The sequence below is a fragment of the Mustela erminea genome, chromosome 2 (genome assembly GCF_009829155.1).
Source record: "Mustela erminea isolate mMusErm1 chromosome 2, mMusErm1.Pri, whole genome shotgun sequence".
Lineage (NCBI taxonomy): Eukaryota > Metazoa > Chordata > Mammalia > Carnivora > Mustelidae > Mustela > Mustela erminea.
Genome location: NC_045615.1, coordinates 105,977,822 through 106,002,043, shown reverse-complemented (window position 1 = coordinate 106,002,043; position 24,222 = coordinate 105,977,822). Strand labels below are relative to the sequence as shown.

Below are 24,222 nucleotides of genomic sequence, written 5' to 3'. Positions count from 1 at the left end.
CCAGTCCCCACTCATCCCCCTGCCTCTTACCGATATAAGGAACTTCACTTTTTTTTTTTTTTCCCCACCATGGATAAAATATTGGGTCAGTAGTAAAATCCATGAATTTAATTGAGACAAGACAGACAACTTACTTCTATTTAACTGAAGTTTCTAAAGCATAGACCAAAGAATATTTTATGACAAATTTGAAGTATATTTTACTAAACAATGTGTATTCATATACGAAGATAAAAAAAGAATATGGATGTGAAAGCAACTCTGTTTGTGAGATGAGAATATAAGTGATTGCTTTTTACCTTGTGTGTAAAATATTTTATTCAATCTTGAGATATTGTTTTATTTATATTGAAAAAACACCAAAATTATATATATATATACATATCTATATATATCTATATATATATATATATATGAATAAAGACATTTTAGTGACATTACTTTTTTTAAAAGTGAAAGATTTCCCCCCCCCGCTAATAATTTAAAGGTATGTGTAGCCTACTGTTCTGGAATTTCTAATGTTTCCTTTCACCAATTTCCTTAGCTTCCCTCCCATACTCTTCTGTGCCAACAAGCAGACAGCCTCTTCTTTTATGTAATAGCTGAAGCATTTTTCTGGGAAAAGCTGATATAAGAGCCTTCTTTCACTTTAATTTTTCTCTCTATTTTCTCATTTTAATAGTTTTTTTCCACCATCATTCATGAAGGTTTCTCAGGTAATGTCTGCCACTGGATTTAAAAATGACTACAGTTCGCCAGACTTTTGAAATGGGTCACGTGCAGGATTTGTAATTAAGGGATGGCTGAGAGGCCCTCCTAAGAAGAAATGAAAGCAAGACTCAGCATGAAACTGTGCAGTTGGGGAGAATAAAGAATTGATGTTGTCAGGAGTGAAGTGTGTGAAAATCAAGGTTCTCAGAATCTCTTCTGTAAGCCGTCTGGACCAATCTGCTAGTTATGGGTGACTGGTCTACTCAGACCCTTATCCTCATCTGTAAATTGGCATAGGATTTTGTGTTTAGCCCAACTCACGTGGCTATGGCGAGGCTCAAAGAAAAGAAAACATTGAAAATAGAGCTGTGATCTCCTATGGACTTCAAAATACAGGAGGTAGATCCCTTTCATTCTAGAGTATCCACCCAAAGCCTGGCTGCCATATTGGTATGGCCACCTGTTGAAAGTTAGTGACTGTTGACTTCTATCCTTGCTCAGTGAAAGGAGATAATGAACAAGAACAGGACTTTGAGTAGGAGAGAGATTCTTGGAACCAGTTTTGTGGGGGCAAGTGAGCCAGCTGATGGCATTACTAGATCTAATTAATTATAGTGTTGATGTCTCTATCAACAAATACAAAATGACATCTTGCAGCCCAGGCTTATGTCCCTGAGAAACATGCCTATTTTATAATGTGTAAACATCACAGAGTACTTGCTTAGTCTGAAGCAAGCTGTGCCAAAATCAACCCCCCCCCCAAAAAAAACCTCTTGTAACTGTTGTTGGCTAAATTACAGCTGTGTTAATAATATTGTCTATTAAAGAGACCTTGTGAAGGAGAATCTTAAAAATCCTAATTTTCTTTATATATATTTAAGGAAAATGTCTAGAAGTACTATTATTTGTCACATGTAAACATGATTATTGAGTTTCAATGAGGACATCAAATAGACTGTGCTTCTGGTCAGTGTGTTTTGATTAACTGCTTGTTTGATAAATCAAATGACATCAATTGCTATTAGCCTCAATGATCAGACCTATTACTCCACCTAATTCTTCTCATATGCATTTTTGTAAAAGGAATTGACCTAGACACAGAATTTGAAAATTAAATGGTCAGATGTTATCTGCACACTCATGCTATGCTAACACGGTCCTATGAAATGTGTGTGTGGGAAGCATTCACATAACGTTATTACAATCTTCCTTGTGTCAGACATTGAGATCTGCTCTGGGATATTTAGTAGGTGCATATTATCTCATTACATCTCCAAATCGCCCTATACATCTTCCATTTAATTGCCATGTAACAGGCATTTATTGAACCCCGTGAATTTGTCTATCTATTAGAAATAAAGATTTTTGGCCGAGGGAGGGGTTTATGTGGTCAGTTTCATGAAAACAGGGACTGTGGTTGGTTTGTCTTTGCAATTCCTGTAGCAAAGTGTCAAATCTTTTATACAAGATAGGTAACTAGTGATTGCTAGTTTAAATTAACAAAGAGGGTCTGATGGGGCCCACATTTTAAACATTTTTTTTTAAAGATTTTATTTATTTATTTGACAGAGAGAGATCACAAGTAGGCAGAAACGCAGGCAGAGAGAGAGGGGGAAGCAGGCTCCCTGCTGAGCAGAGAGCCCAATGTGGGGCTTGATCCCAGGACCCTGGGATCATGACCGAGTCGAAGGCAGAAGCTTAATCCTATGAGCCACCCAGGCACCCCTAAACCTTTGTTTTTTTTTTTAAGGAAATGTATGCTTTCTTAGAAAAATGAAAACTGCTTTTTGTCCTCTGACAAAAACTATGCCTCTAGAGAGAGAGGAACCATGCAACTCTGAGAGGCAGGAATGGCGGAGTGGAGAAATGTAGCTCGAGGTAAGGAGGATGGAAGAAAAGGCCATTTGTCAAGTGTCTCCTATGGTATATACTGTAAATGGTGCTGAGCTCAGCACTATGTCTCCATCCTTGGCTGGTACATCACTTGTGTGGCCACACTGCCCCTCACTTTGGACATTTTTTATTTATTTAGCCATGTTTATAAGGTCCTATTATATACTAGGCTCTGTGTTGCACACTTTTTGTGACCTGGCCCTTGATTATTTTTTCACCTTCACTCTGATGTCTTTCACCCCTCATAAGGTGATTAGCCACCCAAGTATTCCGCTGCCCTCTCCAGATTGTTGCCCTTGTTGGAATGCTCTACATGCTGTCATCTTGGAAAATCAATTAACAGTAACTTGCAGGGGGTGCCTGGGTGGCTCAGTGGGTTAAAGCCTCTGTCTTTGGCTCAGGTCATGATCCCAGGGTTCTGGGATCAAGCCCCAAATTGGGCTCTCAGCTCAGCTGAGAGGAGCCTGCTTCCTCCTCTCTCTCTGCCTGCCTTTGCTTACTTGTGATCTCTGTCTGTCAAATAAATAAATAAAATCTTTAACAGTAACTCACAGGATGGTTGTTTTTGCATCTTTTCTTTTTTTCTTTCCAAAGAGAGAGAGAGACATGCACAAGCAGTCAGGGAGGGAAAGAGGAAGAGGGAGAATCTTAAGCAGGCTCCACACCCAGTGCAGAACCGGATCACAGGCTGGATCTCAGGATGCTGAGATCATGACCTGAGGCAAAATCAAGAGTTCCACACTTAACTGACTGAGTCACCCAGGCGCCCCTGTGTTTGGATCTTTAGGTTTCAGCTAACATGCAATTTCAGAGTCAAGAAGTATTCTGTAATGACAGTGAATAATTCCCATTTGTTTGTATCTGAGTCACTAGTTTAATGGCTTCATGAAAACACTCACCTAGCAAATATGCTTATCTTCTTTATCAGCTTGTTTTTCACTGGCATTCACTTGCACCATGGCTCCTTAAATTGTAGAGCACCATGAGGGCACAGGGTATAAAAATTTGGTAATGGAGATATTGAGGGATAGTTCCCAGGACAAAATAGAAATCAATGCATACTGACTGCCCCAAAGAATGGATACAAGACACTTAGGTCATAGTCTCTGACATCAGAACCTCCTAATCTACCATAGACTCAGTTACTAGGAAAGGCTAAAATAAGCTAATTGTCTGAGAGGTGAAGGGGCCCAGAACCCAGAGCTGAGAAATCAGGGGTGACCATGCAAAATTGACCTTAGAAGACTGAACCTGACCTAGATTTTCTGGGAGTACAGGACTAAAGGATAAGAATACATTTCACAGTTTGAGGTCAAAAGTATTGCTATGGACTGGATTGTGCCTCCCTCCCCCAAATCTGTAAATCAAAACCTTACTTCTCAGTGTGACTAGATGGGGAATGAAGGCCTTTAGGTGTTAATTAAGATTAAATGTGGTGACAAGGGTGGGGCCTGAATCATCTAGAACTGATGGTCTTATAAGAAAAGGGGGGAACGCGCTCTCTCTGTGCTTGCTAGTTGGAGGAAAGGCCATGTGAGGACAGGTGGCTGTTTGCAAGTCAGGAAGGGAGTTCTCACCAGACACCAGCCCCTCCAGGCCTTGATCTGGGACATGCAGCTTGCACAACTGTGAGAAATAAATTTCTGCTGTTCAGCCACCCTGCGGCATTGTGACGCGGCAGCCAGAGCCCACGAGTGCCAGTGTAAACAGAAGAGATTTCTTCATCAAAGTTTCTTCAGTAAAATTTCTTCATCTGTGCTGAGCTTGAATCATCTTCTTTTTCATCCACTTCTTTTAACTTCCTCTCTTGCTATTCCTTGCTCTTGAGATGTTAATCATCTCTCCCATATATCGTTGTCCTATAATGTGCCTCAAATATCATTCGGGAATGATTAGGTTATTTATAAATAGGTAAATAATGATAAAGCTTTCCTGGCCTGAACTCAAGTAGTCAGCAATTTATATATATATTAGCATTTTTAGTCAAAGGAGAAGAATATTCATTGATTGCTGCTTCTCTGTCTTTAGCTTTCTTTCTGCCTCTGACAATATTAAACCTCTCTCTCTAGACCCACTGTAACAAGAATTTATTTTAATTGAGCGAGCAGCTGGGCTCTAAGTCACCCCTTTGTAGATGCACCTACTTCCTTATGGCCACTTAACTGTTAGCATTAGTGTTTGGCTTCTAAATGTCCATCAGTAAGCACTGATACTTGGAGGTCTCTCAGACATTTCCCAAATGACATTTGCAAAATCTGAATTTCAGTGACACCATCAAGAGGCAGAAGAGCAGTATTCTTCTATGTGTGTTTCAAAAATATAACCCTACTGAGAAATTTCCTGGTAAAATCTCTTTTATAGAGAAAGCTGAAAATTATGACATCAGGTCATGTCTTCAGTTCAACCCGGAGAGAGTAACAGAGGAAAAGGTAAATTTCCATTACTTTTTTCTATCATTTCCTCAATGCATTTTTTTTTTTAATTTTTAGGGGCTCTGTTGCAATTTGTTCCATAACTGCTAGAGAGAACACAGATTTTTAGGCAGAAGATGTAAATAACCAGTTTATCCTTCATAGGTTACTTCATCGTGCTAAGCCTTATTTCCCACATCTGGAAAGAGAAGATGCTTATTGTACCTTCTGGAAGGGATGAAGCAACCCATGAGATGATATACATGGACCAGGAGAGACTAAATACACAAAAATGTTCCTATGAATGCTAATAATGTACAATCTTGGTTCTGAAGTTATCAGTTTTTTTTTTTTTTAAGTTGGTTGCTACCAGTTAAGCTATTTGTTTATGTGCCTTTCATTCAATATGTAAAAAGTGGGATTATAAAATGTGGCCCACATGGTTCTCAGAGACTGAAAAGAAAGCAACTGGAATGGAACAGTTTGTTAATCTATTGTGGTATTGGAACACTTAGTTTTATGTCAACCTGGCTGGGCCATAGTGCCCAGATATATGGAGGAATGACATTATGGATGTCTCAGGGTGTTTTGGGATGAAATCACTAGTTTCATCAGTGGACTTTGAGCAGAGCAGATTGCCCTCCAGGATGTAGGTGGGCCTTACATAGTCAACCCAAGTCCTAAATAGAACAAAAGGCTGACTTCCCCCAAGCAAGAAGGAATTCTACCCCCAGATAACCTGTGGATTTGAACACTATGGCTTTTAGACTTTCCAGCCTCTATACTTATGTGAGTTAATTTCTTAAATCTTATCTCTCTCTATGTGTCTACACACATTCTCTTGGTTCTGTTTCTCTGGAAGATACTGATTAATGCATATATGATTTTATTTATTTAAGCTCCAGTAAAAGATTTATCAAATGCTTAATATATACCATGCAACAATTCTAGGCAACAGGGATAAACTGATGCATGATATAGAGAAAATCCTTGACCTCACAAAACTTACACACTAGTGTGGAGCAGACACAAATCACACAACAAATGTTTTCATGTAGTGACAAGTATTGTAAATGAAAGGAAACAGGGAGGGATGAGAAAGAATGCCTAGGGATGAAATACTGAAACAGAAAGCTCTTTTTTGGCCTCTACACTTTCACCTGTCTCTATGCCACCCTCTGCTTTGGAGGAAAGCTGACTCTGGGAGATTACATCATAGGTGTTCTCAGCTTTCTTGACCGTTTGACCTCTAATAGAGACTGGAAGAGGGAGGAACATCAAGTCAGATATTGTTTCTTCTGCTCCCTCTCTGCAGGTCATCTTGGGCTGGCTCTTTTCCTCATGCAAAGGTTACTGTTCTAGGGCTCTGCAATATTTTATTCTGGCTTTTGATTAACTTCTACAACTTAGGGATCTTGAAATATCTATCCTTGCAGTTCCCCTATACCCACATGGTTATGAATAGTCTCCTTGAAAAGAAATCCTCAGATAACCTTGCTTTGAGTATACTACATGTTTCCGGATATCTGACTAATGTAAAGCCATCACAGTCCCCATGAGGAGTGACATTCAGCTGAGACCAGCATGCTGGGGAGTGGGCTAGATGAAACTATTTGGAAGAATGCTCCAAATAGGAAGAAGGGCAATGGAAGCTTTTCTGGAGACAAGAACAGATAGGAGATTTGAAGAGTAGGAAGAGGGTCAATGTGACTGGTGTGCTGAGTGATAGAGAATGTGGGAGGAGGTCAGAAAAGTAGGTTGTGGCACTTTTATCTGCTGGAGTAAACAAGATTAAAACCTTTGAAGAGTTTTAAATGGAGGAGTAAAACAACCTGAAGAGTTCTTTTTATAGTAGAAGACCTTTGCTGTTGGCTAAACGAAGGCCCCCTAAAATCTATGTCTACATCGATCCCCTGACACCTATGAATGTGAGCTTCTTTGGAAAAAGACCCTTTGCAGGTATAACTACATTAAAGACCTTGAGATGAGATTATCCTTGCTTTTCAAGTTGAGCACTCAATCCAATGACAATTGTCCTTATAAGAAAAAGGCAGGGAGAAATTTGAGACACACAGAGGGGAGGGGAGGGAGGAGGATATGAAGACAGGAATGGAGATCAGAATCACAGGAGCCAAGGATTGATTGCCCGCAGCACCTGATGTGGTAAGAGGCAAGAAAGGAGGGGTTCTACTCCTTCTCCTTCTCCTCCTCCTCCCCCTCTCCCCTTTTCTTCTTCTTCTTCTTTCGCCTCTTCCTCCTCCCCTTCTTCTTCTTCTTCTTTTTTATTAACATATAATATATTATTTGCCCCCGGGGTACAGGTCTGTGAATCATCAGTCTTACACAATTCACAGCACTCACCATAGCACATACCCTCCCCAGTGTCCATCACCCAGCCACCCCATCGGGAGGGATTCTTTTTTACATCTTCAAGGTTAGTAGATCTCCACTAACACCTCAGTTTCAGACTTCTGGCCTCCAGAATGGGGAGGATAAATTTCTGGTGTTTTAAGCAACACCATTAGTTGGTGATTTGTTACAGCAGCCCCAGGAAGCTAATCCAACCTCCACAATACTCACTCCACAGATTGGCCTGACTTTATTTCACCACTGGCCTCTCTTTGTTGTCCTCGGGCTCTTTTTCTCCGGACATTTGATATGGGTGCATACCAAACCTAAGTTGTGTTTACCCCCAACTTGTTTTTACCAGTTCTACATGTTCTTATAATTATGTAATGATGCAGCTCAGCATTGCAGAAATTAATGGAGTATGAATATACTTAAGTACTTGTATACATACAAGAATGAGTAGAGTTGAAAATGAACTGGAAACTCATGTGGAAAAATGTTGTGGTCAAATCATATTGGATTTTCTGGTCTAAGGGATAAAAGAAAGAGGTGAGTGTAATCAGGAGAACAAAACAACAAAGTATATAAATAGATGATAAGGGGAAGTTCAAACTTTTGGCCTCCAAGTTTGCCACAAGGGGATGGATAGTTGTTGGTTGCAGCACATGAATGAAAGAGCAGGTCATCTGAGAAAAAAACAAGACCTTTTCTAACATACATAAACCAGGAACACTTCAGCTTGTGGTAAAGTCTAGAGGCACATCCAAGAGTATATCATCTAGACCACATGCCTCTTATTGTTTTTTAGGTCAGTTTCTCTAGAGCTTCTGTGTTAAGTTCCCCAGAGCTTCTAAAAGTCTAGCTAACATGTTCTTACTCTTTAAGTTTATCTTGCAGAATTCCAGAAAACAAATGAACCACCAACCAACCAACCAACCAGCAAAGTATAAAATAATCACATGAACAAACTCCTAAGTGTCATCATTTAAAAAACAAACAAACAAAAAATAGAACAAAACAAAACTAACCTGAATATTTTAGAATAATTCATGAAAGGAGAAGTGCCTACAAAAATATAAGGGGCAAATTATGTAATAATGAGGTGAAATACATCTGTAAAGTATGGAAAAATAGTTTAAAATTTTGATTAGATACTATACACATATTGTTTGGAAAGCATCTTTGCAATCTGATCCATTTTAAAGAAACTTCAACTGGAAATTGTAGATGATTCACTGTGGCTGTGACTTATCCAGGGAACAGATAGCAGGACTCCAGCAGAAATCTGGGTCTACAACACAAGACCAGAGAATTCACATACATTTACAGTTTCAAGTTAAAATAAAATGTGTTTGCAAGCTATAGGTGTATCATTTAAATCACTTCCTCACATTAATACAACATTTTTGATGAACTGACCAAATATTACTTCTTATCAGGTGAAGAAGACTTGTTCTTCATCAGAAGTTTGGGTAATGAACACCTGGAGTTTTTCTCACTATGAAATGGACCATACTTTTTTTTTTTTTTTAATCTTTGTCTGTTTTTTCCCCCAGCTCACCACCTTACTTTTTCTCAAGAGGAAAGACACTAATCTTAATTTTGCTGGAGCCCAGCCCCTACCATGCTGACTGATGAAAAGTAAACAAAATAGTTGTTGCCTTAAACTGATTTGGGGGGGCACCTGGATGGCTCAGTGAGTTAAAGCCTCTGCCTTCGGCTCAGGTCATCATCCCAGGGTCCTGGGATCGAGCCCCGCGTCTGGCTCTCTGCTCAGCGGGGAGCCTGCTTCCCTTCCTCTTTCTCTGCCTGCCTCTCTGCCTACTTGTGATCTCTGTCTGTCAAATAAATAAATAAAATCTTTAAAAAAAAAACTGATTTGGGTATTGGCCACCCAATTTGTTAAGTTAGTGATTGCCTAGTTGTTATACAGTTTGTTTCAGAGAAGTCTTCCTGATCTTTCTTCAGTCAATTTAAAAACAGTACAAGAGACAAAGCTAGTGAACAAGAAATGTGATCCAATTAGGAAATGCTGTTTTTAATGAGCTAATGATAAATCCTAAAACAGGAAGGTGGCATTTCCTGGTTTGCTCATAAACTGAATCTCAATGTCACTGTGACTTGAAGGAATTAAAAGAGTGGATGCAAATATATATTTGCACTTCCCCACTAAGTTCCCAAAGAGTAAGAGCTGCATCTATTTATTTAGTAAATAAATAGGAGTTCGTTGAGTACTTACTGCTTGTCAGGCACTATGAAAGTAAATGCTAAGGGTAATTTTATTTAATCACAAAGTGTTGGGCCCCAAGAGGCTAAGATGGCGCCGGGTGGCCTTCTCTTCCGGATCGGGAACCCACATGGCCGACCACAAAGGCGCCAAAGTGGCGGTTTCGGTTTCCCATCAGTTTCGTTTCCCGCGAGTCTCCACCCCCTGCAGGGCATGTCTCTCCCAACTCCCGCCGACAGGGCACATCCCCATTGGCCCCCACTTTGCTGACCTCACTTCCCTTCCCTCACCCCATATAAGCCGCTGCCCTGCTCAATAAAGCGAGATCCTGCTTCGACAGACCTCCCGAGCCCGGTGTCTTCTGTGGGTGCGTTCCGGGTTCGCGACACTCGCCATCCCGCTCAGCCGAGAGGAGAGGCCTCTGGCTGGCCCGGGCGCCTCCTCCCCTCGGCGGGGAGCCCAACAACAAAGTGGCATGAAGTTAATATCAAACCCTGATCATATCAAAGCAGCATGGACTATGGGATCAGGGGAAGCCAATTAGGGATTTCACCCCCAATCATAGTAAATCATACTGAGCTCAGGACACGTGTGGGTACTGTCCTAAGCAATTTACTTGGGCTCCTTCTCATTCCTTGCAACATCTCCATATGGTAGAAAATTCTGTTGTACTGTTTTCCATGAGAACATCTAGACAATAGTAACAAATAATTATTTCTCATATATAATAAGTGACAGTCTTGACTTGTACCTGGCCAGGCTCCAGAGCTTGAGTTTATTCATCTGATCTTCTTCCTCTTGGGTGTTATTTTCATGATGTTTCTGTGTGGTTTGTACTTCCTCTCTCAGTTTCTTCAAATGTTAATTTGAACAATGAGCAAGTATTTGCAAATTAAAGGAGCTCATGCCATAGGCCAATGAGTAAGTGGTAGAGTTCTGCCAAGTCCACTGTACTATGATGGTTCAATCTTTATATTCCTGAGGGATTAGCTCAATGTTGTGAATGTAGTACCTGCTCAGTAAACACTTAGGAGATCCAACTATTTAAAACTGTTCTGATTTTCCAATCCAGGAATTTTTATGTCATTTACATTCATGTACATTCATATATTCTAAGGTTTGCTCAAAACTGCTTTGTAGTTTTATCAAATATATGCAAATTTATTAGAAATATGGGACTTTGAAGTCAATCTTCAGCCACAGTTGACATTTATGTTGTCACAATATTTATCTTATCCTTTTAGGTTATAATAGGTTTTTCATCTTTTTTATTTTAAAAATAAACCACAGTAACATGAAATCAAGGTATGATCTCTGCCTCTTTGAAGGCAAGGACCTACAGCTCTAATGCCTTCTCTTTCCGACCATTCATCCTGATTTCCGAGCTGTATTGTTAAATATTAAAGTTCTAAACAAAAGATCAAGGAATAAAAGGAAAGCTTTAAAGATACAGAAGGACAGAGAATATTTTTTAAAGTGACAAATTGGATAATTTAGTACAGAAAAACAAACCTGGAGTACAAAGGCAAAGATTGAGATACTGGAGAAATAAAACAAAACAAAACACACACACACACACACACACACACACACACACACTTTCAAAAGCACCTATAAAAATCAATGCACAAACCTATGAATTAATTTTAACAAGAATATTTTATTCATGATCATTTTTAATAGCTGAATTATTCATAACTGTGTTTCTAATATGGGACTTAGTGAGTTTAAGTAACATACAAGGCATACAACTATTCATCATTCATCCATTCTTCATTCATCAAAATGTTCTTGAGTATCTACCTATACCAGACATCCAGTGGTTGTGTGTTTGTTGTGCTTTGGTTGTCTGGAGCAATGGTCTGCAAAGTGGGTGTGTGTGCTGTAAGTAGTATTAAACATAGAGATTTGGCACGAGGAATCTGGTTTCACATGCCGGACACTGATTAGGGACTTGAAGTAGATTGAATCTCTGGCCCTGCTCTTTCCCTTTTCTCTGCCTCCCTTCATTTCCATGACCTCCTTGTGGATGAAATGTACAATACTTCTTGACTCTAGCTTGGCTATGCAACTTACTTAGTCGAATGGTATGTGGGTGTGGTGACAACCTGCAGATCTGAGTCTAGGTCTGAAGAGGGCTTGAGTCGCCACTTTCTTGACATCACCTCAGGGAGAATGTTCTTTGTGTCTGCTGTCCCAGAATAAATGCACAGAGAGCAGAATCACCACAGCCTGTACAGCAAACCTGTGGGTTGTGACACAGCCACCCAGTGCTATCTAGCTTAGCTCCTCCACAGTTTATCTGAGTTTCAGATCAGTAATGATAAATGACTGTTGCCTTTAACGACTGAGTTTGGATGTGTTTTGTGACCCATTCTGTCAGGGGCAATGGCCCAGTGACCACCTGTTAGCTTAATGCTTCTGACCTCTTCCCATTCCCTTACTTCTTCTATTTGAGTTAGGTATTAACCTCATGGTTGAGTTTGGAAGAAGAAATTCGAAACACATTTCTCCTTCCACTATTCTTGGGTGCATGGAGTCTGAAGGACTCTATACCTTTTGTTTTAAGTTTTACAAAGTGGAATAAATGTCCACACACACACAACACATGTGGAAAGGCCTGTTCCAGGTTGAGATGGTCAGGCTGAATGGGTAAGTCACTTAAATAACTTGAGGTTCAGTATCAGCAAGCTCATAGGGGCACAAAAATAAGCCATCCTCAATAATATTAACTTCATCAGTTAAAAAAAAAAAAAAGTTGGTATTTTAGCCTCATCTTCCTTCCTTTTCTTTTTTCTCAATTTGTTCAGAGAAGGAGAAAAAGAGGGCTGCCAATCATAGAGTGTCTTTAAATCCCAGCTTATGAAGCACGGGCCAGATGGACTGGGATAGATGTTCCATGCACTAAACTTAACAGTCAAGCCTCCATGGTGTTGGTGATGACAGTGAAAGAGTTGGAGTTTAGAGGCTGAGTGCACTTCATTGGGTGCATTACTCTGTGGACTTTGAGAAATAGGCTGTGATTGATTAATATATCTGTGTAAGCTTAATGAACACTTATAGAGCCCTTGTGTACTTTATAAACATGAACTCATTTAATCTTTATAGCAACACTATACCATAGCACGGTTATAGCATAATCCTCTTATAATGATAAGAGGGGCACCTGGGTAGCTCAGCTGGTTGAGCATCCAACTCAGGGTCTCAGGATTGTTTGTGGGATAGAGGCCCTCTTTGGGCTCTGAGCTGGATACAGAGTTTGCTTGGGATTCTATCCCTCTCCCTCTGCTCTTCCTTCTCTCTCTCTCTCTTTTTTTTTCTTTCTCCCTCAAATAAATAAATGAATCTGTAAAAAAAAAAAAAATGATGATGAGGGACTTGATGCACAAAGAAAAGAAGCAAATTGCCTAAGGTCACATGCCTAGTGAATGGCAGAGCAAGGATTCTAATGCTGATATTATGTCTTTAATATAAATATTTTTAATACTAAGCTTTATCTTTACAATAGATACTTAGATTAGAAAATAATATATGGAAACCTTTTGTTGTATTCAACATGCTTGTTATTGGGTCTATTATATGGACATGGCATTTTAAGTTTCATAATACATGCAGGCTTATGCTGGGACACAAGCTTACTTTTCTTCAGTTGGATTTTAACCACTGCCATCCAAGCACATAGCATAGGCCTTAGAGCCCATTAGCTTATTTTAGAATTTTATATTAGAATTTTAATTGACCTCTTCATATATATATGTATACATATATATATATATATGTATATGGTGGCAATTCTGTAAAACATGCTATATAAAACATATATATATACACATATATATGTATACACACACACACACACAAATTCTTATGTAATAGAGGATTAGGCCTTGTTTGTTTCATGCAAAGTGAACCTCAGCAAAGATGTGGGCCACAGGGTCCAGTCAAATGACAGCCACTGGACTCAGTAATGGAATAGATGTTCTGGTTCTTCAACAATACTATACCATAACATCTGGTAAGCAAATATGAGACACATTACCCTCAGAAAAGGTAGAGATCAGTAAAGCTTTGGATTGTAGGCTCCATAGTAGAAGGCATGGGATAGCTGTTAAATCTTGACCACATACTACAAAAGCTTTGGCCGTAACCCAGTGTAGGTTTTGTTGGAAGCCCCAGTCATACACTGCCCTCAGTAATGGTCCCAGCGGATGGTTGGCTGTGGAGCATTGTCACAAATCAGTCAAGCTATAAGTGACCTCAGCAGAGGGGTAAGCCAAATTTCTGTGACTTGATCTCAGGCTATGAAATGCAGCTCTTCTTGAGCATGGTTGGCAAAGGCACACATTTTACCAAAAGAAAAAGAGCCTTCTTGACCTTTCTGATATTAGAGAAGAGGACAATAGTCTCTGCTTTCAAGTGGCACATGAGTATCCATGAACTAGACAAAGGTAGTGCAGCTTCGATTTCAAATTTTTCGTGCCCAGAGTAGTCACGTGGTGTTAAATTAGGGGCTCCGAATTCAGTTCTTTTAGGGTCAGGGGCTAGCCCTGGATTCATGAACACACCTCTTCCAAGGGGCTTTATGATGAAGACAATAAAATGTAGGCTTCCAGGTCCCCCTGTGCACAGTTTCCGCCTAAAGCTCTCTGAGGCTTCCCAGCAATGTCTCCATAAGGTCACATGTTTTATAAAATTGTCAAAAGTAAGATATTTTAGCCACAATCACTTATGAACATTGTTATTTAAACTCCAACTTCCCCTTCACCTCTCTTCCCCAACTGATGGGTAGGATGGGAGTTGCCATGACAGTTTGGGGATCTAGTAAAAGAAAATTAAAGTGGAGACACACTTAGCTTGAGTGGAGTAGGATATATGTTTGTGGAACATGGTCACTTTCCTGAAGGGCCATAGTATTGTTAGCCATCATGGCATAGGCCATGATTCCAGGAATGTCCCTTTCAACTCTGTGTTGATGCACCATAGGTGCTACACACAGGAACATGACCAGAGGGCACAGCTGGTTTTGTAATTGAAATTCCATATTATTTTGTTTGTGAGAGAATACCACAAATTGTGTAAACTTTACAAACCTGAATCTGACCCTGTCCACAGGTTCATTTTTGGTGGTCTCAGGTTAGCTCCAGAATAAATAATTCCTCATGAGGGTAAAAGCCTTGCTAGGACAAATTCCACAGAAAGTAGCAGTGGGAGCAGGCACAGAGTCAAAGGACATAAAAGGGCTAAACAGGAAAGAGTGGACATTATATTGCTGGAAAGAATCTGTGCATTGGCAATTGTTTTCAAGGATAAAAGGAGAAATGGAAAGTAAAAGGGATAGATATAGACACAGTTATAAATATGGATATAGATATATTTATAAGTATACTCTAGACAGACAAGCCTATTCTAAGTACCTGGTGACTGAGGCTACTACTACTGCACATTCCTAAACCTTTTGAGAAGACAGTGATAACTCATGTGACATTCTCTGATCATCAATGCTGTGGTAGAGTGAAGTTTTGGACTCTAAGAGGTGACATAAAGATGCAGTTTACTATGGAACTGAAACAAAGTGAGAGGGAGAAAGATAGGCAGAGACAAAGAGAGATAGAAACACAGAGACAGAGAAACAGAAGTGCTGCTGTTTTCATCCAAAGGGATCCTGACCCAACCAGACATTAAGAGGATCTTGCTGAAACTGAGCCAGATAAGAAGGTGCAAAGGATGGATTTTATACTTGAATTTTCTTGAACTTTAATTCACAAAGAAGAATTTTATTTTAAGCATTAATTCCTTTGGACTTTAATTTTGTAAGTTTATTTAATTTTTAATTTTTGGACTTCAATTTCTTCCTGAAATTATGAGGCACAGTTTAAATTAAATCTAAGGACATTTTCATATTGTTGGCATTTTGAGTGTCTTAATGGCATTTAATCTCATTGTAGAAGTGGTACTGCGATATACTGTCCAACATGGCTGGACATTATTCAAGATGGAAAGTAGGATATAGGGATGAATCTTTAACTTCAGTTTGTTACCATGATAGAATGAAAAAGTGCGGAATTACTGTCCTGCAATATAAACTAAAAAGAAAAATACAATATATAGGAAATGACATTTTAACATGTTGGACAACATTTAGCAAAAAAAAAAAAAAAAATACCTGATGCCTGAAAACAAAACAAAACCAACCGAGGAACCCTGTGATCATTCCAGCTTTCTGTCTGGAGGAAATTAGCAAATGAAGTCTGGGGAAGCCAAGCAGAGACCAGGAGTTTCACTGAGTGGAAGGGAAGAAGGAGAAGGAAGAGTAAGGAAAACCACAGCACCTCGAATATGTGGAGCAGAATGCTCAGGAGAAGGGTGCTGTATATTAGTCCTAGATGTCTTTACTGGGGTCTTCTTGAGTCTTTAGCTGAATACCAACCTGCCCATGTATAGGGAGCAGATAGTAACCCCAGGGGGAAAAAAAATTACTAGAGAACTATAATCCAAATAATTCTGAGATCACACAGAATTGGGCACTATTAGAGATTTCTCTGGGAGATATCTTGTTGAGTACATAGAATAATCAGTAAAGACAAAGGAGGAACTGTGCTGTAAAAGTAAATATATATTTTTCTATAATAAATGCTATCCTCAATTTACCCCCCCCAAAAAAAAAAAACTGTCTTTATTGGTTTTAAAAGCTAATGTTTATTCTGACTAATTATGGTGCTCCATGTCTATTTCATCATAGAATTGCCCACCATGACATAGGCATAAAATATATATATATATTTTTATTTTCTAGGAATTGTATAGCAAATTTGTATAGCAAACTTAAAAAATTTGTTTGCTTAAAAAGACCAGTTTACTAAGTATTAGATTAAATCTCCATTTACATTCTTCTATGAAGCTTTGACAAGGACTATGATAAAAATAGTTTTGGTTGGATGCAGTAAAGCATTTTTCAGTAAATTACCATTATATCTTACTTTAGAGAATAAATACACTAAAACAAATCTTGCTCTAAAAGCACAAGAGAATCAGATAATTTAAAGAAACTTGTAATTTTTTTTTAACTTGGGAATCTTTCTGCAAAATAATGAATAGTCAATTCCCTTTTGCTTTAAAAAATTCCTTGCATTATTTTTTCTTTTTTTTAAATTTAATTTTATTTTTTCAGTGTTCCAAGATTCATTGTTTTTGTACCATACCCAGTGCTGCATGCAATACGTGCCCTCCTTAATACCCACCACCAGGCTCACTCATCCCCCTACCCCCTCCCCTCTAAAACCCTCAGTTTGAGAAATCCTTGAATTATTAAACTAACAAAAAAGTAACTAAACTATTAGCCAGATAAAGCCCAATACGCTTTAAAGTCATAAAATAAAATCTAGCAATCAAGAATACAGCATTCACAAACTCTGGCATTCAATTAAAAATCCCTAGATTATGAGAAAGTGGGAAAATGTGACCCAGGGAGAATTTTTTTTTTCAGTAGAAACAGATATTGAAATAACAGAGATGATAGATTAATGGAAAATATATTAAAACAGATATTATAATATTCTCCAGGTATTTCAATAGATGTTGGGAATCATGATAGTGACTTGAAAAATGGAATATATTAAAAAAGACCCAAGGGGGCTGTAGAGGTGAAAACGTATACCTGAAACAAAAAATACACCGAATAGGATTAATAATAATTTGGATGCTCATGAAGAAAAGATCAACAAATTTAAAGACACAGCAATAGAAATAATCTAAAATAAAACAGAGAAAATAAATGCTTTATGTCGTGACTCTGAAGTAATATAGTTTTAATTTTATGTATCAGCATAGCTGGGCTATGTGTGCCAGACACTTGGCCACCCACTATTCTGGGTGTGTCTTTGAGGATGGTTTGGTTGAGTTAACTTCTAAGTTAGTAGACTGAGTAAAGAAGATTGTCCTCTTTAATGCCCCACCATCTCATCAGTTGAAAGCCTGAACGGAACAAAAAGACTAATCCTCCCTGAACAACTTTTGCCTGACTGGTTGCAATGGAATATCAGTTTTTTCCTGCCTTTGGGTGCAAACTGAAACATCAGCTCTTCTAGGGTCTCAAGCCTGCCAGCGTCCAGACTGGAAGTTATACTATGTACCCTCCTGGGTCTCCAGAGTGCCAACCACAGAAGGTCTTGGGACTTCCTAGGCTCTATAGTCATTTAAGCCAGTTTCCTACAAGTAATCTCTCTCTTTCCCTTTATCCATCTATTTATATACAGAGATATAAATTTTATTGTTTTTGGAGACCCTGATTAATACATAAACATGCTGTCTCTGTGTATATATAACACACACATATGCATACACCCATATGTGTAACATGTGTATGTGTGTATGTATGTATATATGTATATGTATATATACACAACTGTATATATAAATGTACAGACACAATCAAATATATAGACAGTTACATAATTGTATATAATTGTATAGACAGTTGGATAATTATATGATTGTATGTTATTACACATATGTAGCTGTGACCTGTGGGATAATATTAAGTGATACAGTAAGGCATTCAGTTAATATATAGAGAGAGAAAAGAAAGAAAATTTTTGAAGAAACAATAATCAACCTAAGTGATAAAGGGAAATCTTAAAATATCCGGGGAAGGTGGAGATACATTTTATGCAGAGAAACAAAGATAAGGAGTAGAGCAGATGTCTTACTTCTTTGTCCTATTTCTCTTCCTGATTCAGACTAGAAAAGGAGACTCTATTTATTAAATCCCCTTGGATCTGACTAACTTAAATGTCAGTTTAATAGACTAGGCATAGTAGTGAAATAGTAAAAACTTTAAAAACTAGAGTTTGCAAAAGTCTCCTTCCTTATTGATGTTCATACTGCTTATTGTGACACTAGGAAGTTTGTGCTGGTCTAGTTCAGTAGATTTTCAGTTTATATGATCTTGTTTCTGTAAACCAATAATCAAATGATGCATAAATGTCTTAGAGAGTTCAGCAAAGAAACTGGTAGGAGTAACATTTCTCTTCTTTCTAACACAAGTTCATATTTAGCTGAAAGACATATTTAAAATCATGATATAATTTTATATAAAAAGTGAAGAAAATTTTGAGTGTTAAAAAAGACTAAGTAAAGTATGATTGCTACCCGTATTTCCGAACAGGGAATTCTGTTTATTGTTTAAACCATGGTAAGAGTTAACTAATGATTATGAATCTGTATTCAACCTGTGTATATGTATATTTTTCATGTATATGTATTGGGTGGGTCTACAACTATAATAAGTTGGTACCCAGCGACTTCAATTATTCTTGTGAGATCAGAGAGCACTGGGTTCAAATCAAGATTCTGCCACATAGTAATTGAGAAATGTTTTGCCAACCCCTTAAAATTTTATGCTTATTTTCTGATCTCTATATAAGAAATAATAAAACACCACGAACAGAGAGAGATTACTTATCATTATAGTCTCATAGTTAAGTTACAGTCTTATAGTTAAGACTATGTAAACATGTTACTCAGCATACTCTCTGGCTCCCTTTCATTGGCAATGGTGGTGATATACCTTTTTCTACTGAATACAAGATACAGTCTCTCATAATGTTCTTTTCCACTTAGGAACATGTAGATCATTTGTCAAGCCAATAAACAAAATAACAAACTGCATCTTCACATGAATGAAGATAAGTTCATTGTTTGGATTTAACCTAAATCAATTGATTAATTCCGTATTATATATTTATATTGTTTTTAAGAGTTTAAAATGTATGAATGATGTTTTGTAAATGTCCATATTCTTAGTATATGTGCTGCCGAAGCGAGTACTGTAAATGTCCATATTCTTATATTCTGGTATTTTTAGCCACTTGTTTTGGGCATCTCAGACACTGGATAGTTTAAACATGAGACATCTATTTTTTACAACTCTGAAGGCTGGAAGTCAAAGATCAAAGTGCTAGCTGATTTGGTTCCTGAAGAGAGCTCTCTTCCTGACTTGCAGATGGCCACCTTCTTGTGTGTGCTTACATGGCAGAGAAGAGCTGTGGCGTCTCTTCCTTTTTTTGTAAAGATACTAATTCCACCATGAGTTCCTTAAAGTCATAACCTCATCTAAACACACTTATCTTCTAAAAGCTCCACATCCAAATACCATTATATTGATGATTAAGACTTCAAGTTATGAACTTTCGGTAGACAAAATTCAGTTCATTACAACTGTTATTTCTTCAGTATAAATACTTAGATATTCCATGTTTTACTAGTATGAATATGTAAGAAAATATTGAAAATCTACCCTATGAGAAAGTTAAACTGTTACTCTAATACATTTGCTTATGAAAGTATCTGGTTTTCCAATGTTAAATATCATTTACTATTCTTCACCACTATAGTAAAATAACATGATAACTTCTTACTGCATTTTTAAAATTCACATTGGTAACTAATGGGATAAAAAACAATTATGCTCATTGTTTATTTATATTATTCCATTGACTAATTATGCATTCTATTTTAATTGTTTTTAAATTTGTTTCTGTTCTAGATTTTAAGCTCTTCTGCAACTTATTCATCAAACTGTTCTACCACATGTTAAATTATTTTTTAATAATTTTGAGCACTATGTTTTCATTTGATGATCACTTACCATAACATATCAGTAGTTTGCTTTGCTTTGTTTTGGTTTAATATGGAAAGATAAACCCCATTGTGAAACCTCTATGACTGAAATTTCAATCCTATCAGCAAGTGATGGCGGTGAAATTTGAACCCCGGTCTTCCAATTATGGATTTTTTTGCCCTCAATTCCCTTGTTATAACCCTATATGACTCTAAGCAACTAACTTAGCTTCTCTGATTTGTCCTCATGTAAGGGGATAATGGGGGGGGTGGGTAGCAATACGTGTCTTACGAGGATTGTGAAAGTTAGCAAATGTGAAATGTAAAGCACTGAACACATGGTATGTACTGAAAAATGTCAGGTTCCTCATTAAAAAGCATAAATTAAGTCTTTGTAATTGGAAAGAGCATGCTGCTACCCAGTATACCTTCCACTATTTTGTAATTTGAAATTTCAATTAGGATACCTCATGTTTCTTTCTTTTTCCCTCTACATTTGAAGGACCCGATGACAGGGTAGGAGGAATGTAAAAAGTGAACCCTTAAAAAAAATCTCTAAGTGTTTGGACGATGGTTTCTCCATTTGGTGAAGGAAAAGGCATTCATTAGTGGCAGATAATAGCATTCTTCAGAAAGCATTTCACATTAACTGGCCCTAAAAAGCAAGCTCTTGTATATGCCATCACATTACCTGAGCCAACACTCAGCCTCCTGCAAAGCTGGAAGTTTTACATACTCAAGGGAGCACCAAGCCTGAACATTTTTGACTGCCAGTGGAAAAACAGGCTCTAAGCAGTTCCAGGAAACTGAAACAGTAATGTGGAAAGGGACAGTGGAACAATTCATTCCCCAAATTTACAAAAGAGTCCTTGGTGGGGAGGTAGGTAAAATGCATGCTTTCTTTAAACTGTTGCCATTAAAAATGAAATTTATATTTTACTTTATAAAAAATCATGACAGTCCACGCTGAAGGTTGTGACATTTGGCCACACACCTTTAGTTGTACAAATAAACACATTAATCTCAATGCAACTGTAGATTTGCTTTTTTTGTATTAGTGCCAACCTCAGAATGTGCTCTGATTGCCTGGTTTTAAAGAAAACAGGATGTTAAAATTGAGTGAGGTGAAGCTTGCATGTTAATGTGATTCTTTGAAGTTAATGTTAGAAAATTGCTCTTCTATTTAAGGCAGGACCTGATGGGAGTGTTTCTTGTAGTTTTCCATAAGGTTGTTTTATAAGTAGAACTTGACAAGAGACCTTGATACTCTTTGAGGGAACAGTTGCAACTTATACCTGGTTCCTGTTATGTGATGCTGTGAATACTATGTTAGATGCCACTGAAATTGCAGGTGGGAAAATGCTATTTTCCTCTTGGTTGGGTACAGAGTTTTCTAAGAATGATAAGTCACTCCTGATGTCAGTCCATGGAGGAAACTTTGTTTCTCATTGTGGGAACCAGAACTAACAAAGAGCTCTATGTAGGGGTGACTTTTGTGTCATGTGACATAATATCAGGTGACATTTCTGGCATGATGACCAGAAAAAGGACAATAAGGACAGGTGTTAGGATGGAGCTAAAGTTGAAGAAGAGATGCGAGGTTGGGAAGTTGCCTTCTAATGTGTCCACCCACCAGGATTCCTGATTCTGATAATATCCCCATAAATGTACAGAAGATAGCAAGTGACCTCTGGGAACTATAAAAGGTCATACCTTGAAATTTTGTTGCTTATAGTCAATTAAAATGACACTCAAGTGGCATATTCAAGCCCATGCAGCTTAGGTGAAAGCTACTCAGTCAGCAGATCTTGACTTCTTGGCCCATCACTATTCCTTCCAGAAAATATTGCCTTTCCTATTATTTCCTTTGCCACACTTGGCCAAAGTTCAACTTTCCAGCATGATTTTTCTTTCCTTCCCAACAACAAGGAATGTCACCATGGTTGATTAGTTGAGTGTGCCCTTGGTTTCAAACCCACTCCCTTGTTTTTCAGAGCTACACAAAGAAAGATGGTAGTGTTGACAAATTGAGTTTGACACTAAAATAAGGCTCATCTATCAGGCTTTCAGTGTACGTAGAACAATAGAGATGGAGTGAAGATGCAGAGTCAGCAAATACCCCTGGGCACCGGAATAGGAACTGTCCTTCAGAAACAGCATACACTTTCTCTACTGAAATTCAGAACTGAACAGGAACTAAAGGAACCAACATGTCTTCTTTAGGTCCAGTGGTTCCTGTTGTGAAAGGGGCCAAAAAAGTCAGGAAAGCCACTTTCATCTGTCACAGATGAGGGAAAAATGAAATGCAAGGAAAACAACATTTACATTGTGATCAAATTGACAAGTTTTAGAACACTGGCCCTTCAACATCCCAGTAAACTTTTGATTCTCACTGATCCCCAGTTTCTCAATCAATAAATTGGTGTTTAGAATAATACCTTTAGAGACATATCTTGAAAGAAGTTGCTGTGATTGATATTGAAGAGATTACTGCCTATGTTCTCCTCTAGGATTCTGATGGATTCCTGTCTCATGTTGAGGTCTTTTATCCATTTTGAGTTTATCTTTGTGTACGGTGTTAAGAGGATGGTCGAGTTTCATTCTTCTACATATAGCTGTCCAGTTTTCCCAGCACCATTTATTGAAGAGACTGTCTTTTTTCCACTGTGTATTTTTTCCTGTTTTGTCGAAGATTATTTGACCATAGAGTTGAGGGTCCATATCTGGGATCTCTACTCTGTTCCACTGGTCTATGTGTCTGTTTTTATGCCAGTACCATGCTGTCTTGGTGATCACAGCTTTGTAATAAAGCTTGAAATCAGGTAACGTGATGACCCCAGTTTTATTTTTGTTTTTCAACATTTCCTTAGTGATTTGGGGTCTCTTCTGGTTCCATACAAATTTCTGGATTATTTGCTCCAGCTCTTTGAAAAATACCGGTGGAATTTTGATTGGAATGGCATTATGAGTATAGATTGCTCTAGGCAGTATAGACATTTTAACAATGTTTATTCTTCCGATCCAAGAGCATGGAATGGTCTTCCATCTTTTTGTGTCTTTTTCAATTTCTTTCATGAGTGTTCTATAGTTCCTCGAGTACAGATCCTTTACCTCTTTGGTTTGTTACAGCTATCAGATGAATTCAACCAGAGGTCATACAGCCCGTGGCCAAATCTAGTCACTGCTTTTTTTGTAAATAAAGTTTTATTAGAATACAGCTATGCACACTTGTTTACATGTCATCTATGGCTATGACAACAGAATTGGGTAGTTGTGAAGGAGATTGATCCTGTAGCTTGCAAATACTGAAATATTTACTCTCTGGCTCTTTATAGAAAATATTTGCCAGCACTTGAGCAAGACTATGTACACTAAACTAAATAAAATACCCATTATCCTCGGATATTAACAGTACTCACTTTTGAATAACAATTATTAATATATACATATTTAAAATATTTTATTTATTTATTTGACAGAGAGAGAGAGAGAGAGAAAGCACAAGCATGGGGAAGGCCAGAGGAAGAAGGAGAAGCAGGATCCCTGCCGAGCAGGGAGCCTGATGAGGGACTAGGATCCTGGGACCATGACCTGAGCTGAAAGCCGATGCTTAACTGATTGAGCCTCCCAGGGATCCCCATAATTATTAATATTGTTATTACTATTATTACCTATAGATAAAGACTCTACCCAGATGATAAAAGCAAATGTTATTGTGTGAATTGTTGGCTTAAATTCTAAATCCTAAATCTTAGAGAGCTTGATATCTTTGTACCTTTGTGTTTAATTCACAACTCATTAAAGTGCATGGACTAATAATGTTCTTTATTATTATCTAATATGCAACCTTTTATTTCTGTTAGCTTCTCACTTTTAGGAAAAGTTTTAGACTATGTGTGGTCATTAAGGATAGAATATCCAAGGTTCACATTTGAGGCCAGTTTGAAAACATTTTTCTCTGTTTCTTACTTTGTTCTTTCTTGCCCAAATTTTAGAATGAATGATGCCTAAGGG

General features: G+C 38.0%; 1 long non-coding RNA gene across 1 annotated transcript in view; it reads left to right on the top strand.

Annotated features, from left to right (window-relative positions):
- Window positions 1-23,725, top strand: part of LOC116583638 — a 32,082-nt gene extending 8,357 nt beyond the window's left edge. Inside the window, exons 2-3 of the long non-coding RNA XR_004282813.1 lie at window positions 4,871-5,033; window positions 23,688-23,725. This is a non-coding gene — a long non-coding RNA (uncharacterized LOC116583638). The remainder of the gene's footprint in view (window positions 1-4,870; window positions 5,034-23,687) is intronic.
- The last annotated feature ends 497 nt before the right edge of the window (window positions 23,726-24,222 follow it).